General features: G+C 45.4%; 1 protein-coding gene across 1 annotated transcript in view; it reads right to left on the bottom strand.

Moving 5' to 3' along the window:
* LOC126094929 (acetylcholine receptor subunit alpha-like 1) overlaps window positions 1-18,675 on the bottom strand; it is a 499,702-nt gene that overhangs the window by 5,862 nt on the left and 475,165 nt on the right. The gene's annotated exons all lie outside the window — the stretch shown is intronic.

The following is an 18,675-nucleotide window of genomic DNA, read 5'->3' as shown; positions in this document are numbered from 1 at the left end:
TTCGAGTCTCGGTCCGGCACACAGATTTAATCTGCCAGGAAGTTTCAATCTCTTCACTTGTTGGCTTAGATCGAAGTGATCAGCATATGACAAACATTCACATTGGATAAAACGCTTTGCTGCTGCTTTCATTATAACGCCGCCACTAGTCTTGGTAATAGCCTCCGTTCAAAAAATGTTCAAACGAGTGTGAAATCTTATGGGACTTAACTGCTATGGTCATCAGTCCCTAAGATTACACACTACTTAACCTAAATTAGCCTTAGGACAAACATATACACCCATGCCCAAGGGGGGACTCGAACCTCCGCCGGGACCAGCGGCACAGTCCCTGACTGCAGTGCCTGAGACCGCTCGGTTAATCCCGCGCGGCAGCCTCAGTTCGGTCAGAAAGAGAGTCCATAAGTTTCTCCATGTATGCCATGTTTTGATGAGCGGAACAGGCAATGCTACCAAACTGCTGGGATGTTGATTGCCATAATTCACCTGTTGAAGAACGCCATCTGTCTATCGCTATCTATCGCTTGCGCCTTTGTCCCGCACATGGCGCGGGATTGGCGTGGTTAAATCGGATTTGGCAAGTTAATGTGAAGGGGTGGCTGGATGCTCTTCCTGCCGCCATTCCATACCCCCTGGAACGGAATCGGAGTACCCCATCTACCTGCATCCAGTGTAAATCATGGAAAAGTGCGGATGTGTTTCAAATGTCTGTGAGTCGTGTAACTGAGGCGGGACATGAGGACCATCCCGGTATTCACCTAGAGGGATGTGGAAAACCGCCTAAAATCCACATTTAGGCTTGCCGGCACGTCGGCCCTCGTCGTTAATCCGGCGGGTGGATTCAATCCGGGGCGGTTTGAAGAATGCCATGTGTACACGAGAGCAACTATCAGATGCTTCTTAGACTTCAGCAAAGCGTTTGACCCTGTCGACTTCGACATTTAACTTGCGAAACTTAGCGGCCTCAATTTCTCACGAAATGGAGTGCAATGGTTTCGCTCATGCTTGACATCTCACCCGCTATGTGGCATGTTGGCAAAAATAAAGACACAATGGAGTCAGGTAATATCAGGGGCCCCAGAATTCGGTGCATTTCATTGCACTTAAGTGACGTGTGAATAGTTTTGTCCCTCTGTAAATACTACATATACGCTGATGATCTCCAGCTATACCTAAGTGTAAAACCAATAAACTTGAACACAGCTGTCGAGAATCTCAGTACCGACCTGCGTACACTAAGCAAATAGTAAATTTCAAACAATCTACAACCGAAGCTCATGAGCCCGAAATGTCGGTAATCCCTATCACCTTTAAGTGGGACAAATAACGATTTCTGTTTAGGAGTAATAATAGATGGAAATCGAAATTGGACTGAGAAGACAGTGCAAGAAAGCATCAGCTCTACACAAATGTAAAATCGTTATTCCCTCTTGACATGAAAAAGGAACTAGTACAATCACTTACACTTCCAGTTATTGATTACAGCGACGTTCTCCTGCAAGGACTTTCTCCGGAAAGCTCGCGGGGCCTGGAAATGTTTATGAATGCCTGTATTCGTTATATTCTAATCTTTGATCGTATTTCACCATCATATGCTCACCTATCATAGCTGCATGCAGGCCAGCCTAGAGATTTCTGCACAGTTTATCTTCTCTAGTGTCTTATCAACGAACACTGTCCCTCACATCACACCACGACCTTAACGCTCTTATCTGAACAACACGGCAGAAATACCCGTTCCCATTAGAGCAAAATACTTTCCATTCCACTCCACAGTTCAGAAGCTTTCTCAGAGTTCTTCTCAGTAGCAGTAATCCGACTCTGGAATATCTTCCTGCAGTGAAGTACAGAAATGAATAACATCTCCAGCTTCGGAAGACAGTTAATGATGTGAGGGTTACCGTTGTACCTGTATGCAGTCGTTACCCTTGTACATCCTTCTGTTCGACAAGATCTTTCTTTTTTCCCTGTATCCTTAGCTGGTTCCGTCTCCTTAAATTCGCTTTCCGCCGAACTCGCTATCTCGATAAACAACTACTTTATACATCTACAAATTCTTTTTATGTCTGCCACTATCATTATCGTTATTATTGTCATTACTATTACTATTATTATTAGTGCTATTGTCGCTATTAGTGGCAGATACTGCAGTAGTACAAGTACTGCCATTATTAACTTTATTAGTTCATGGCCACTATTATTTACATACATTGCCGCTTCAGATACTCATATAATTTTAATATTATTTGCCATACTAAAACTATTATTTCTAGAAAACTATGATGCATAGAAGGCACTGTATGTGTGAAATCCTAGTCTTATGTAAGAGAGGACCTGGTGGTCCTAATGAGATCGAGTAAAATAAAATATAAATGCCGTGTGGCTAGGGCCTCCCGTCGGGTAAACCGTTCGCCTGATGCAAGTCTTTCGAGATGACGCCACTTCGGCAACTTGCGTGTCGAGGGGGATGAAATGATGATTATAAGGGCAACACAACACCCAGTCCCTGAGTGGATAAATTCTCCGATCCAGTCGGTTATCGAACCCGGGCTGTTAGGTATGACATTCCGTCGCGCTGACCACTCAGCTACCAGGCGCGGACATGAGATCGGGTTAAATAAACGAAAAAATATACCAAATACACTACTTTGCAATAACTTGGGGTACGAGCTGGATAAAGCAACGCAACACATTAACTATTTGGTGGAAATGAATGAAACTGTGAAAGCATGTTGCCAGAGACCTCAAAGTCGTGTGCAAAAAGCTTGACGTCACATGCCTTGGGGAGAGGGTGATTATAGCGCACAACATAGTTGGCCCCGCAACACGAAGCAGTTGAAGGAGTGGAAAATGACAGTATGTGCAAATCAGCGAGCAGTTACGGTCTACTGTGCCCGCGTTCTACACTGTCGAACGACTTCACATGGGAAAAGTCATCTGGAAGCAGAAGGATGACGTGCTGGTAGTGTAGCCAAGGAGATTGGTATTGTTCAAACCATTGCTTCACGCGCATGGGGAGCATTCCGAAGCATAGTCGCTGCTGCCCGATGAGAGAGGAGCTGGTCGAACACAGTCCACTACAGCAGATGACGGCTACATTGTGCCACAGGCTAAATGGAACCTACTATCGATGCAATTGCAACCACATTTTAAGTGCACACAGTCTCATGTCCCATAGTGGCACTGCGATTCCAACGGGTGACGTTTTTGCCCGACGGCAGTGTTCCACTGACAACTTCCCTACCACAGTAAACCCTTACCAAACTTGTTGTGAGCATGAAAGTACGTTGCACAGCATACGTTGTCATTCTTGATGGTTACACACCCTTCTAAGAACCGTGAACCGTCTTTGGTAATGCTCAAGAGGGCATCATAAATCACTGTGACTTCAGTGCAATTATTCTCTTTCAATAAAAGTGTGATTTTTACTCGTCTCATTGCGTATTTCTTTCAATTACCTTCTGTAGCGTACTGCAGCAGTTCCTTCTATGGATGATGTAAGTTTCGTCGAGATGTTTTAGGTGACAGTGACACGTCAGTCGAATGATTCCTCAGTTCTGAAGTTTTGCACATTTGTGTATTCCAAGGGCATTTCCCTGTGGGATTAAATCGGGCGATTTAGCCGGCCTGTCGAGGTGACATAGCGAGCTTCGATATGCGTGCAGATCTGTGAATACGGCTGTCGTGATCTTGGAAGACAGGACTGCTCGCAGCCTGCTCATGATGAAGATATGAGAGGAAGGGCAACACCTGGCCTTAGCGAATGTTGAAATATACATTCCGGTTCATGATGACAGTAACCGGAACGAATGAGCCCAGTAACGGCACGAAGAACAACATATCACAGAACTACCTCCGGTCTGCAGTACACCCTCCACGTGCTGTGGGTGAAACTAGTCACAGGGCGAATTGCGTTATTTGAAAAGTGGCAAAAATCAACATTTCGTACCACCATGCACGTGGTGTTTGGCCCATTGAAGACGTGCAGCTTTATGACCCACTGTAAACAATGACCTTCTGTAAAGTACCCGTCTCCGAATGTCTATTGCATCCATTTTCGCTCGCGATATTCTCCCGAAAACTGGCAGAGATGGTCCTGCATTCACTCAAAGTGTAAGTAGGCTGTTTATGTTTTCTTATTGGCAACGTTACGTAGCGCTCTGTATGAAAATCACTGGCTGTTCTGTGTGCAGTCTGTGGCTAGTTTGCATTGTTGTCTGCCATTGTAGTGTTGGGTAGCTGGATGTGAACAGCGCGTAGCGATGCGCAGTTGGAGGTGAGCCGCCAGCAGTGGTGGATGTGGGGAGAGAGATGGCGGAGTTTTGAAATTTGTTATACTGGATATTATGAACTGCTATGTATATTATGGTTTTTCAACACTATTAAGGTAAATACATTGTTTGTTCTCTATTAAAATCTTTCATTTGCTAACAATGCCTATCAGTAGTTAGTGCCTTCCGTAGTTTGAATCTTTTATTTAGCTGGCAGTAGCGGCGCTCGCTGTATTGCAGTAGTTCGAGTAACGAAGATTTCTGGTGAGGTAAGTGATTTGTGAAAGGTATAGTTTAATGTTAGTCAGGGCCATTCTTTTGTAGGGATTTCTGAAAGTCAGATTGCGTTGCGCTAAAAAATATTGTGTGTCAGTTTAAGCACAGTCTTGTATAAATGTTCAAAAGGGGACGTTTCAAAAGCTGCATTTCCTTGCCGCTTTTGAATCCAGTAGTCACTGACGAGGCGTGACCCTCGATCCCAGCTCCAGTCAGTTACAATCTTTCTATGATCACTGTCTTGACGCCGTTATTACATACGAGTGGAGCAGTATTCCCAGTAGACAGATTGGACAGTCCTAGCGCTTTTGCCAGTTCTTTCACGGTATCGTCATGAACACGTCTCATCACGACAGCTGATTTCTGCCATCCTGTCACGTATCTCTGTCGGCCTTTCATCCTGCGCTGGTTCCATATAACAACAAACTGGCACGTACAAGCAACTGCAACTCCATGACATACGTCACTGGTGGAGGGGTGACGTGAACGTGTGGACTCAGTTCCACACCGTCTACAGCACTACACAGCCATCAGTATTTTTTTAAGGGGAAAATACTGTTTTGTCTGGTGAGGTTATTAAACCCGCCGAGAATGGGTTCATTTCTGTTATGTTCGCTTTGCCATAACCTACAATGGTGTCAGTGCATAAGACGATAAATGACGTACACTCCTGGAAATGGAAAAAAGAACACATTGACACCGGTGTGTCAGACCCACCATACTTGCTCCGGACACTGCGAGAGGGCTGTACAAGCAATGATCACACGCACGGCACAGCGGACACATCAGGAACCGCGGTGTTGGCCGTCGAATGGCGCTAGCTGCGCAGCATTTGTGCACCGCCGCCGTCAGTGTCAGCCAGTTTGCCGTGGCATACGGAGCTCCATCGCAGTCTTTAACACTGGTAGCATGCCGCGACAGCGTGGACGTGAACCGTATGTGCAGTTGACGGACTTTGAGCGAGGGCGTATAGTGGGCATGCGGGAGGCCGGGTGGACGTACCGCCGAATTGCTCAACACGTGAGGCGTGAGGTCTCCACAGTACATCGATGTTGTCGCCAGTGGTCGGCGGAAGGTGCACGTGCCCGTCGACCTGGGACCAGATCGCAGCGACGCACGGATGCACGCCAAGACCGTAGGATCCTACGCAGTGCCGTAGGGGACCGCACCGCCACTTCCCAGCAAATTAGGGACACTGTTGCTCCTGGGGTATCGGCGAGGACCATTCGCAACCGTCTCCATGAAGCTGGGATTCGGTCCCGCACACCGTTAGGCCGTCTTCCGCTCACGCCCCAACATCTTGCAGCCCGCCTCCAATGGTCTCGCGACAGGCGTGAATGGAGGGACGAATGGAGACGTGTCGTCTTCAGCGATGAGAGTCGCTTCTGCCTTGGTGCCAATGATGGTCGTATGCGTGTTTGGCGCCGTGCAGGTGAGCGCCACAATCAGGACTGCATACGACCGAGGCACACAGGGCCAACACCCGGCATCATGGTGTTGGGAGCGATCTCCTACACTGGCCGTACACCACTGGTGATCGTCGAGGGAACACTGAATAGTGCACGGTACATCCAAACCGTCATCGAACCCATCGTTCTACCATTCCTAGACCGGCAAGGGAACTTGCTGTTCCAACAGGACAATGCACGTCCGCATGTATCCCGTGCCACCCAACGTGCTCTAGAAGGTGTAAGTCAACTACCCTGGCCAGCAAGATCTCCGGATCTGTCCCCCATTGAGCATGTTTGGGACTGGATGAAGCGTCGTCTCACGCGGTCTGCACGTCCAGCACGAACGCTGGTCCAACTGAGGCGCCAGGTGGAAATGGCATGGCAAGCCGTTCCACAGGACTACATCCAGCATCTCTACGATCGTCTCCATGGGAGAATAGCAGCCTGCATTGCTGCGAAAGGTGGATATACACTGTACTAGTGCCGACATTGTGCATGCTCTGTTGCCTGTGTCTATGTGCCTGCGGTTCTGTCAGTGTGATCATGTGATGTATCGGACCCCAGGAATGTGTCAATAAAGTTTCCCCTTCCTGGGACAACGAATTCACGGTGTTCTTATTTCAATTTCCAGGAGTGTATAATGGGCTATCAAAAGTTTCCGTTTGGGGGCAATGCGCGACTGCGATGTGCATCTATAAGCACCGATCTCTAGACAAAAGCTTAGTGTGGTATTTGTGCCTTTCCGACGAGGGTGTTGTAAATGCGGAAACGTGAACTATGGTGACGTTATTACCAAATGCATCCAGAGTGGACGAAAGGCTAGTATTGTTTTCTCGGCTGCTGAATGACGAACACCGGCACGCATCTATCGGAAAATGAGGTATGTGTATGGGGCAGTACGCCTGAATAAAACCACCTCTGTGGAATGGTGCGCCAACGTGTGCTGCTGATTCATGGTAGCGCACGTCCCCGTATCGCAAAGGTCGTAACGCGGAAGTTACGCCAACTCAAGTGGCAAACGCTCTACCATCCGCCCTGTAGTCCTGATCTCTCCCCGTTCGTTTATCACGCCATAGGCCCCTTAAGAAAGCTCTTGAACGTTCTTCTATTCCTGTCGGATGGACAATCTGCAGCTGCCGGTTACGAAATTCTTCACGCAGCAGGATATGATGCTTAAACAAAGGGTGTTTTAAACCTGGTGCGTCGCAGGGATGATTTCCTCAGTGCTCACGTGATTTTACCTAATTTGCATACAGATTATCGACTGTACGACCTTCGAACTGAAACCTTCCGTTCTTCCTTTATAGTTGGAGGGACGAGTTGAGGAAAATGCTGGTACACGGAACAATCCTTAAACAATGTTCACGATGGTATTCAGTATGTCGAAGAAGATGTGTACAGTTCACTGTTTCTCCTGAGTGGTCTTTGGATTAAAAAAATGTAAAATAAATATTACGATAAATTTTATAAAGAACCGTCAAGTTACGCCCAGGAAGAAGAGCTAGAACTACAATGGACTCTTTCGCTTTTATGCATGAACTATCTTTCCTTTGTCATTCGCTTATCTTATCTGCTTTGGTTCGGAACTAAGAGGACGTTCTAGTGTAAAGCTCATCTTGCTGTACCAGCTAATAATGTAAGTTGTACTTAAAACTAGAAAAATATAATGGTTATTGTGTCAAAAGAATTTGTGTATGTGGTCAGTCAATTTGTAATCTGATACTTGGATTGTCCTAAGTAGATATGGGCCTTAACAAAGAATTTCCATTGATAGGCGCCATCTTAGAAAATATTTAATATCTTTCTTTTAGCTCATCTACGAGATGTGCCGCCGGTTAGGACAATTAACTTTCTTTCAGATCCTACAAGCCCGGCGGCCGCTGATAATAATTTAACAATTCTTACTTACAGTTTTTCTTTATATAACGGGATATCCCAGTCAGAAAAGGTCTGGTCAAAGGATTCCAGTTCCATTATAGGATTTCATTTGTAGTTGCTACTCTTGTCGTCTTATATCAGGGAATCCAGACGAAACCACGATATTAAGTTACGTATTGCAGTAGTTTACATCGAACAGACCTGTGAAATATTCTCTGGTGCAACAAGCACACGACTTCTGACGAGCATGGAATAATATCTGTGGTGTTGGGTAAAGAAGGAAAGAACAATCAAACATCGGCGATTACGTAACTAGCCTGAGAACTGTGCTAGATAATTACTCATCTATGTCGGGCTAACTTAAAATATATTGCACTATTAAGAACATTCTTGTGAGTAATTTTAAGAGAAGTGTTTTCAGGCGCTGCTATTGAGTCATTAAGAATACGATTACATTGGCAGACTGCCGTATATTTTTTATATATCACTGTTTTTGCACTACTGGCCATTAAAACTGCTACACCACGAAGATGACGTGCTACAGACGCGAAATTTAACCGACAAGAAGAAGATGCTGTGATATGCAAATGATTAGCTTTTCAGAGCATTCACACAAGGTTGACGCCGTGGCGACACCTACAACGTGCTGACATGAGGAAAGTTTCCAGCCGATTTCCCATACACAAACAGCAGTTGACCGGCGTTGCCTGGTGAAACGTTGTTGTGATGACTCGTGTAAGGAGGAGAAATGCGTACCATCACGTTTCCGACTTTGACAAAGGACGGATTGTAGGCTATGGCGATTGCGGTTCAGCGAATCGCGACATTGCTCCTCGCGTTGGTCGAGATCCAATTAATGTTAGCAGAATATGGAATCGGTGGGTTCAGGAGGGTAATACGGAACGCCGTTCTGGATCCCAACGGCCTCGTACCACTAACAGTGGAGACAATCCCCGAGTCAACAGATGGGGACGTTTGCAAGACAACAAACATCTGCACGAACAGTTCAACGACTTTTGCAGCAGCATGGACTATCAGCTCGGAGACCATGGCTGCGGTTACCCCTGACGCTGTATCACAGACAGGAGCGCCTGCGATGGTGTACTCAACGACGAACCTGGGTGCACGAATGGCAAAACGTCATTTTTTCGGATGAATCCAGGTTCTGTTTACAGCATCATGATAGCCGCATCCGGTTTGGTGACATCGCGGTGAACGCACATTAGAAGCGTGTATTCGTCATTGCCATACTGGCGTATCACCTGGCGTGATGGTATGGGGAGCCATTGGTTACACGTCTCCGTCACCTTTTGTTCGCATTGACGGCACTTTGAAGAGTGGACGTTACATTTCGGATGTGTTACGACCCGTGGCTCTACCCTTCATTCGACCCTGTAAAACCCTACATTTCAACAGGATAATGCACGACCGCATGTTGCATGTCCTGAGCAACTGGCTCATCACAATACGCCAGTCACTACTCTTGATGAACTGTCGTATCCTGTTGAAACTGTATGAGCGGCTGTACTGTACGCGCCATCCTAGCTCTGTTTGACTGAATGCCCAGGCGTATCAAGGCCGTTATTACGGCCAGAGGTGGTTGTTCTGGGTACTGATTTCTCAGGATCTATGCACCCAAATTACGTGAAAATGTAATCACATGTCAGTTCTAGTGTAATATATTTGTCCAACGAATACTCGTTTATCATCTGCATTTCTTGTTGGTATTGCAATTTTAATGGCCAGTAGTGTAACAAAACAGACGAACAAGTCATTACAATTTCGCTGGTAATCGGGGCTCAGTTCGAAGTGGGACTCATCCCTGAAGAGAGTTTTACTCCATTCAATGAGATTCCAGTTCGAATACGTGTCTGGAGACGCTCTGGAGAGCGGTGGGGTACCAACTTGACTGTTACCCGCCATACGGCCCGACAACCCGTAGTCATGGTCTGGGGTGCCATTTCTTTTCATAGCGGGACCCCTTTGGTTGTCATCCGCGGTACTTTTACAGCACAGCGGTACGTAGACAACGTTCTACGCCCCGTACTGTTGTCCTTCTTGATAAGCCATCCTGGGCTTATATTTCAGCAAGATAATGCCGACCACACAGGCGAAAGTTTCTACCGCTTGCCTTTGTGCTTCCCAAACACGGCCTTGGCCTGCAAGATCGCCTGAACTGTCTGCAATTGGGAGTGTATCGAGCATTACGGGCAGGGCCCTCCGACGAGCTCGTAATTTTGACGATATAACGCTCCAGTTGGACACAATTTTGTACGATACATCCTCAGGAATATATCCCACAACTTTATCGATGACTGTCAAGACGAATAGCTGCTTGCTTACGAGCCACAGGTACACCACTGCGTAACTGACTTACTCAATTTGTGAATCTCTTGCTCTCGAACAGATCATCCGGATTTTCCGGAATTGTAATAATCTGTTTGTTTGTTGTGTACATGACGTCTACTATTTCCCCGTCACATTTGGATAATTCCTTCGTAGTGAGCCATTTTTTGTATTAGAGTATGTGTATATACACTACTAGCCATTAAAATTGCTGCACCAAGACGAAATGCTGATGATAAACGGGTATTCATTCGACAAATATATTGTACTAGAACTGACATGTGATTACAGCGTCAGGCAATTTGGGTGCATAGATCCTGAGAAATCAGTACCCAGAACAACCACATCTTGCCGTAATAACGGCCTTGATGCGCCTGGGCATTGAGTCTAACAGAGCTAGGATGGCGTGTACAGGTACAGCTGCCCATGCAGTTTCAACACGATACCACAGTTCATCAAGAGTAGTGACTGACGTATTGTGACGAGCCAGTTGCTCGGCCACCTTTGTTGAGACGTTTTCAATTGGTGAGAGATCTGGAGAATGTGGTGGCCAGGGCAGTAGTCCTGTATCCAGAAAGGCCCGTACAGGACATGCAACGTGCGGTCGTGCATTATCCTGCTGAAATGTAGGGTGTCGCAGGGTCGAATGAAGGGTAGAGCCACGTGTCGTACCATATCTGAAATCTAACGTACACTGTTCAAAATGCCGTCAATGCGAACAAGAGGTGACCGAGACGTGTAACCAATGGCACCCCATACCGTCACGCTGGGTGATACGCCAGTATGGCGATGACGAATACACGCTCCCAATGTGCGTTCACCGCGATGTCGCCAAACACGGATGCAACCATCATGATCCTGTAAACAGACCCTGGATTCATCTGAAAAAATGACCATTTGCCATTCGTGCACCCAGATTCGTCGTTGAGTACACCATCGCAGGCGCTCCTGTCTGTGATGCAGCGTCAAGGGTAACCGCAGCCATGGTCTCCGAGCTGATAGTCCATGCTGCTGCAAACGTCTTCGAACTGTTCGTGCAGATGGTTGTTGTCTTACAAACGTCCCCATCTATTGACTCAGGGATCGAGACGTGGCTGCACGATGCATTACAGCCATGCGGATAAGATGGCTGTCATCGCGACTGCTAGTGTGATACGAGGCCTTTGGGATCCAGCACGGCGTTCCGTATTACCCTCCTGAGCCCACCGATTCCATATTCTGCTAACAGTCATTGGATCTCGACCAACGCGAGCAGCAATGTCGCGATACGATAAACCGCAATCGCGATAGGCTACAATCTGACCTTTATCAAAGTCGGAGACATGATGGTACGAATTTCTCCTCCTTACACGAGGCATCACAACAACGTTTCACCAGGCAACGCCGGTCAACTTCTGTTTGTGTATGAGAAGTTGGTTGGAAACTTTCCTCATGTGAGCACGTTGTAGGTGTCGCCACCGGCGCCAACCTTGTGTGAATGCTCTGAAAAGCTAATCATTTGCATATCACAGCATCTTCTTCCTTTCGGTTAAATTTCGCGTCTGCAGCACGTCATCTTCACGGTGTAGCAATTTTAATGGCCAGTAGTGTATATAGGCTGTCCCATTTATCTTGACCACCCTACATAACTGTCTGTCCAGATGCAAATTACAAAATGTTTCATGCATATGTTCTTTAGCCGTCAGGGGAACATCAATCAGTATGACTGCCTTCGTTGTAGCTTTGTTTTTACAAAGATGTGAACAGAAGTATGACTTATTTCAATGGCACCCTGTAATTTTTATTCGGTAATTCATTTCCTCTCCTAAAGACCTCTTCAAAAATGTATCACATTGTACCATTCACTGAAACACAACGTTGTTATTTACGTAACACAACAGTAGCTTTGTGCCTGGGATCACAAAATGATTAACTTGCTGGAGTTGCCAGAAAACAGATGAAAACCAAATAAAAACATACTACAAAATTGATTTTGACTCTACTGTACCATTACCCTGGAGGAGAACATTTAAAGGGGCTCAAAGTGGTGACCCTGGACACCGATACACTGGTGCACTCGTTGAATGAAAGAATTATTTACTGCTTCCAGTGTTGGCCGCTGATGAGAATTACATGCAAACACGAAACGTTCCTCAATGTCGTCTGGAGTGGATGGAATATCACGATAGACAACGTATTTAATACATCCCCAAAGAATAAAGTCCAGAGGATTTAAATCTGGAGACCTAGCAGGCCAAGTAACTGTTCTTCCTCGACCAATCCATCTGGCCGGATACCTTCGGCTCAGAACACGACGTGCACGGAAGGGATTATGTGCTGAACATCCATCGTCTTCATACCACGTAGGCATTCTGGTTCTTAGCGGCACTTCATCCAGAAGAGGATGAAGTATTCGTCTGAGGAAGTTGGCGTATGCTGTGCCGTTTCGACTACAATTGATGAAATAAGGGCCAATAACTGTAGTACCGCCGGCCGGAGTGACCGAGCGGTTCTAGGCGCTACAGTCTGGTACCGCGCGACCGCTACAGACACAGGTTCGAATCTTGCCTCGGTCATTTATCTGTGTGATGCCCTTAGGTTAGTTAGGTTTAAGTAGTTCTAAATTCTAGGGGACTGATGACCACAGCAATTAAGTCCCATAGTGCTCAGAGCCATTCGAGCCAAAATGTGGTACCAAGCATCCCACACCAGATTCTGATGTTCCACCTGTGTGAGCCATCGTGGGTTGTTGCTGGACCAATAATGCATGTTCCTTGTATTTACCTATCCTTTTTTTGAGAAGGAACATTCATCGGTAAATAGAACATAGGAGATGAAGTTCGGGTTGGCGAGGATTTGCTGCTGTGCCGACTGACAGAACTGTACACGATTCTGGAAATCATTCCCATGAAAGTCTTGATGTAGGTGTACATGGTAAAGATGGATGACGTGTAAGAATACGATGTACTGTGGTTTTAGGAACGCCAGTCTCGTTTTCAAGCTGGCGTGTGCTCACACGTGGATTCATGGCAACGGAAGGGAGAACAGTTACTTCGGCAGGCTCGTCTGTGCGAGTGCTACGACGATTGCGTTGTCGTGGGTTGACACTTGTCGTTTCCTGAAGCGTCACAACGAGACGAGAAAACATCCGTCGGGAAGGTGGGTTCTTGTCAGGATACCGCTCTCTGTACAGTTCTGCTGACTGCGTAACATTTCGGCTACCTTCAACAACAACAACAACAACAACAACAACAAAAGAAACGTTATGTCGATGCATCGTTAGGATTGAACCCGTGGTCTAGGGGTAGCGTCTTTGATTCATAATCAAAACGTCTTCGGTCTCAGGTTCGATCCCCGCCAGTGCCTAAATTTTGATAAATAATCAGCATTGGCGGCCGAAGACTTCCGGCATAAGACGTCTGCCTCATTCTGTCAACGGCCTTGTCAAAGAGGGCGGAGGAGCGGATAGATGTTCGGGGCACTCTCTTGTCCTAGGGGTGGGAAATTGCCGATAAACGCGGAAGAATCAGCAATGATCAACGACATGAGGATGCAGAAGGCAATGGAAACCACTCCATTAAAGACACGTAACGTGTATCCACAGGACATGTGGCCTGTATTTGAAGAAGTGTCATGATGATCTCTCCATCGGCAAAAGATTCCGGAATAGTCCCCCATTCGGATCTCCGGGAGGGGACTGCCAAGGAGGAGGTTACCATGAGAAAAAGATTGAATAATCTACGAATGGATAACGTTCTACGAATCGGGGCGTGGAATGTCAGAAGCTTGAACGTGGTAGGGAAACTAGAAAATCTGAAAAGGGAAATGCAAAGGCTCAATCTAGTTATAGTAGGGGTCAGTGAAGTGAAGTGGAAGGAAGACAAGGATTTCTGGTCAGATGAGTATCGGGTAATATCAACAGCAGCAGAAAATTGGATAACAGGTGTTGGATTCGTTATGAATAGGAAGGTAGGGTAGAGGGTGTGTTACTGTGAACAGTTCAGTGACCTGGTTGTTCTAATCAGAATCGACAGCAGACCAACACCGACAACGATAGTTCAGGTATACATGCCGACGTCGCAAGCTGAAGATGAACAGATAGAGAAAGTGTATGAGGATATGAAAGGGTAATGCAGTATGTAAAGGGGGACGAAAATCTAATAGTTATGGGCGACTGGAATGCAGTTGTAGGGGAAGGAGTAGAAGAAAAGGTTACAGGAGAATATGGGCTTGGGACAAGGGATGAAAGAGGAGAAAGACTAATTGAGTTCTGTAACAAGTTTCAGCTAGTAATAGCGAATACCCTGTTCAAGAATCACAAGAGGAGGAGGATACTTGGAAAAGGCCGGTAGATACGAGAAGATTTCAATTAGATTACATCATGGTCAGACAGAGATTCCGAAATCAGGTACTGGATTGTAAGGCGTACCCAGGAGCACATACAGACTCAGACCACAATATAGTAGTGATGAAGAGTAGGCTGAAGTTCAAGACATTAGTCAGGAAGAATCAATACGCAAAGAAGTGGGATACGGAAGTACTAAGGAATGACGAGTTACGTTTGAAGTTCTCTAACGCTATGGATACAGCAATAAGGAATAGCGCAGTAGACAGTACAGATGAAGAGGAATGGACATCTCTAAAAAGGGCCATCACAGAAGTTGGGGTCCGCCGCTCGTGGTCTCGCGGTAGCGTTCTCGCTTCCCGAGCACGGGGTCCCGGGTTCGATTCCCGGCGGGGTCAGGGATTTTCACCTGCCTCGAGATGACTGGGTGTTTGTGTTGTCCTCATCATTTCATCATCATCCAGGAAAGTGGCGACATTGGACTGAGCAAAGATTGGATAATTGTACGGGCGCTGATAACCACGCAGTTGAGCGCCCCACAAACCAAACATCATCATCATCATCACAGAAGTTGGGAAGGAAAACATAGGTACAAAGAAGGTAGCTGCGAAGAAACCATGGGTAACAGAAGAAATACTTCAGTTGATTTATGTAAGGAGGAAGTACAAACATGTTCCGGGAAAATCAGGAATACAGAAATACAAGTCGCTGAGGAATGAAATAAACAGGAAGTGCAGGGAAGCTAAGACGAAATGGCTGCAGGAAAAATGTGAAGACATTGAAAAAGATATGATTGTCGGAAAGACAGACTCAGCATACAGGAAAGTCAAAACAGCCTTTGGTGACATTAAAAGCAACGGTGGTAACATTTAGAGTGCAACGGGAATTCCACTGTTAAATGCAAAGGAGAGAGTAAATAGGTGGAAAGAATACATTGAAAGCCTCTATGAGGGTGAAGATTTTTCTGAGGTGATAGAAGAAGAAGCAGGAGTCGATTTAGAAGAGATAGGGGATCCAGTATTAGAATCGGAATTTAAAAGAGCGTTGGAGGACTTACGGTCAAAAAAGGCAGAAGGGATAGATAACATTCCATCAGAATTTCTAAAATCATTGGGGGAAGTGGCAACAAAACGACTATTCACGTTGGTGTGTAGAATATATGAGTCTGGCGATATACCATTTGACTTTCGGAAAAGCATCATCCACACAATTCCGAAGACGGAAAGAGCTGACAAGTGCAAGAATTATCGTACAATCAGCTTAACAGCTTATGCATCGAAGCTGCTTACAAGAATAATATACAGAAGAATGGAAAAGAAAATTGAGAATGCGTTAGGTGACGATCAGTTTGGCTTTAGGAAAAGTAAAGGGACGAGAGAGGCAATTCTGACGTTACGGCTAATAATGGAAGCAAGGCTAAAGAAAAATCAAGACACTTTCATAGGATTTGTCGACCTGGAAAAAGCGTTCGACGATATAAAATGGTGCAAGCTGTTCGAGATTCTGAAAAATGTAGGGATAAGCTATAAGGAGAGACGGGTCATATACAATATGTACAACAACCAAGAGGGAATAATAAGAGTGGACGATCATGAACGAAGTGCTCGTATTAAGAAGGGTGTAAGACAAGGCTGTAACCTTTCGCCCCTACTCTTCAATCTGTACGTCGACGAAGCAATGATGGAAATAAAAGAAAGGTTCAGGAGTGGAATTAAAATACAAGGTGAAAGGATATCAATGATACGATTCGCTGATGACATTGCTATCGTGAGTGAAAGTGAAGAAGAATTAAATGATCTGCTGAACGGAATGAACAGTCTAATGAGTACACAGTATGGTTTGAGAGTAAATCGGAGAAAGACGAAGGTAATGAGAAGTAGTAGAAATGAGAACAGCGAGAAACTTAACATCAGGATTGATGGTCACGAAGTCAATGAAGTTAAGGAATTCTGCTACCTAGGCAGTAAAATAACCAATGACGGACGGAGCAAGGAGGACATCAAAAGCAGACTCGCTATGGCAACAAAGGCATTTCTGGCCAAGAGAAGTCTACTAATATCAAATACTGGCGTTAATTTGAGGAAGTAATTTCTGAGGATGTACGTCTGGAGTACAGCATTGTATGATAGTGAAACATGGACTGTGGGAAAACCTGAACAGAAGAGAATCGAAGCATTTGAGATGTGGTGCTATAGACGAATGTTGAAAATTAGGTGGAATGATAAGCAGAATCGGAGAGGAAAGGAATATGTGGAAACACTGATAAGGAGAAGGGACAGGATGAAAGGACATCAGCTAAGACATGAGGGAATGACTTCGATGGTACTAGAGGGAGCTGTAGAGGGCAAAAACTGTAGAGGAAGACAGAGATTGGAATACGTCAAGCAAATAATTGAGGACGTAGGTTGCAAGTGCTACTCTGAGATGAAGAGGTTATCACAGGAAAGGAATTCGTGGCGGGCCGCATCAAACCAGTCAGTAGACTGATGGCAAAAAAAAAAAAAAAAAAAAAAAAAAAAAATGTCGATGCAGTTGCGTTCCAGTGAATAGTACACTGTGATACATTTTTGAATAGGTCTTTAGGAGAGGAAATGAATTTCCGAATAAAAAATACAGCTTGCCATTTAAAATATCATACGGATGTTAATACCTTTGTAAAAAAGCAAAGCTACATCTAAGGCAATCATGTTGATTGATGTCCCCCTGACAGCTAAACAACATTTTCTTGAAACATTTTGTAATTTGCATCTGAACAAACAGTTATTTAGGGTGGTCAAGATAAATGGGACACCCTATATCTAGGGCCAAATATCTCACGAAATAAGCGTGAAACGAAAAAACTACAGAGAACGAAACTTGTCTGGCTTGATAGGGGAAACCAGATGGCGCTATGGTTGGCTCGCTAGATGGCGCTGCCATAGGTCATTTTTTTTTAAATAGGAACCCCCATTTTTTATTACATATTCGAGTAGTACGTATGGAAATATGACTGTTTTAGTAGGAACACTTTTTTCGCTTTGTGATACTTGGTGCTGTAATAGCCACAAACATATGGCTCACAATTTTATACGAGCAGTTGGTAACAGGTGGGTTTTTTAAATTATAATACAGAACGCAGGTACGTTTGAACATTTTATTTCGGTTGTTCCAATGTGATACATGTACCTTTGTGAACTTATCATTTCTGAGAATGCATGCTGTTACAGCGTGATTACCTGCAACTACCACATTAATGTAATAAATGCTCAAAATGCTGTCCGTCAACCTCAGTGCATTTGGAAATACGCGTAACGACATTCCTCTTAATAGCGAGTAGTTCACCTTCCCTTATGTTCGCATATGCATTGACAATGCGCTGACGCATGTTGTCAGGCGTTGTCGGTGTATCACGATAGCAAATATGCTTCAACTTTCCCCACAGAAACAAATCCGGGGACGTAAGATACGGTGAACGTGCGGGCCATGGTATGGTACTTCGACGACCAATCCACCTGTCATGAAATATGCTATTCAATACCGCTTCAACCACACGCGAGCTATGTGCCGTACATCCATCATGTTGGAAGTACATCGCCATTCTGTCATGCAGTGAAACATCTTGTAGTAAAATCGGTAGACCATTAAGTAGGAAATCAGCATACATTGCACCATTTAGATTGCCATCGACAAAATGGGGGCCAATTATCTTTCCTGCCATAGTGCCGCACCATACATTAACCCGCCGAGGTCGCTTATGTTCCACTTGTCGCAGCCATCGAGGATTTTACGTTGATCAGTAGTGCATATTATTCCGGTTTACTTTACCGCTGTTGGTGAATGGCGCTTCGTCACTAAATAGAACGCGTGCAAAAAATCTGTCATCGTCCCGTAATTTCTCTTGTGCCCAGTGGCAGAACTGTACACGACGTTCAAAGTCGTCGCCATGCAATTCCTGGTGCATAGAAATATGGTACGGGTGCAATCGATGGTGATGTAGCATTATCAACACCAACGTTTCTGAGATTCCCGATTCTCGCGCAATTTGTCTGCTACTGATGTGCGGATTAGCCGCGACAGCACCTAGAACACCTACTTGGGCATCATCAGTTGCTGCAGGTTGTGGTTGACGTTTCACATGTGGCTGAACACT

The sequence above is a fragment of the Schistocerca cancellata genome, chromosome 8 (genome assembly GCF_023864275.1).
Source record: "Schistocerca cancellata isolate TAMUIC-IGC-003103 chromosome 8, iqSchCanc2.1, whole genome shotgun sequence".
NCBI lineage: Eukaryota > Metazoa > Arthropoda > Insecta > Orthoptera > Acrididae > Schistocerca > Schistocerca cancellata.
This window is presented reverse-complemented; position numbering and strand designations above follow the sequence as displayed.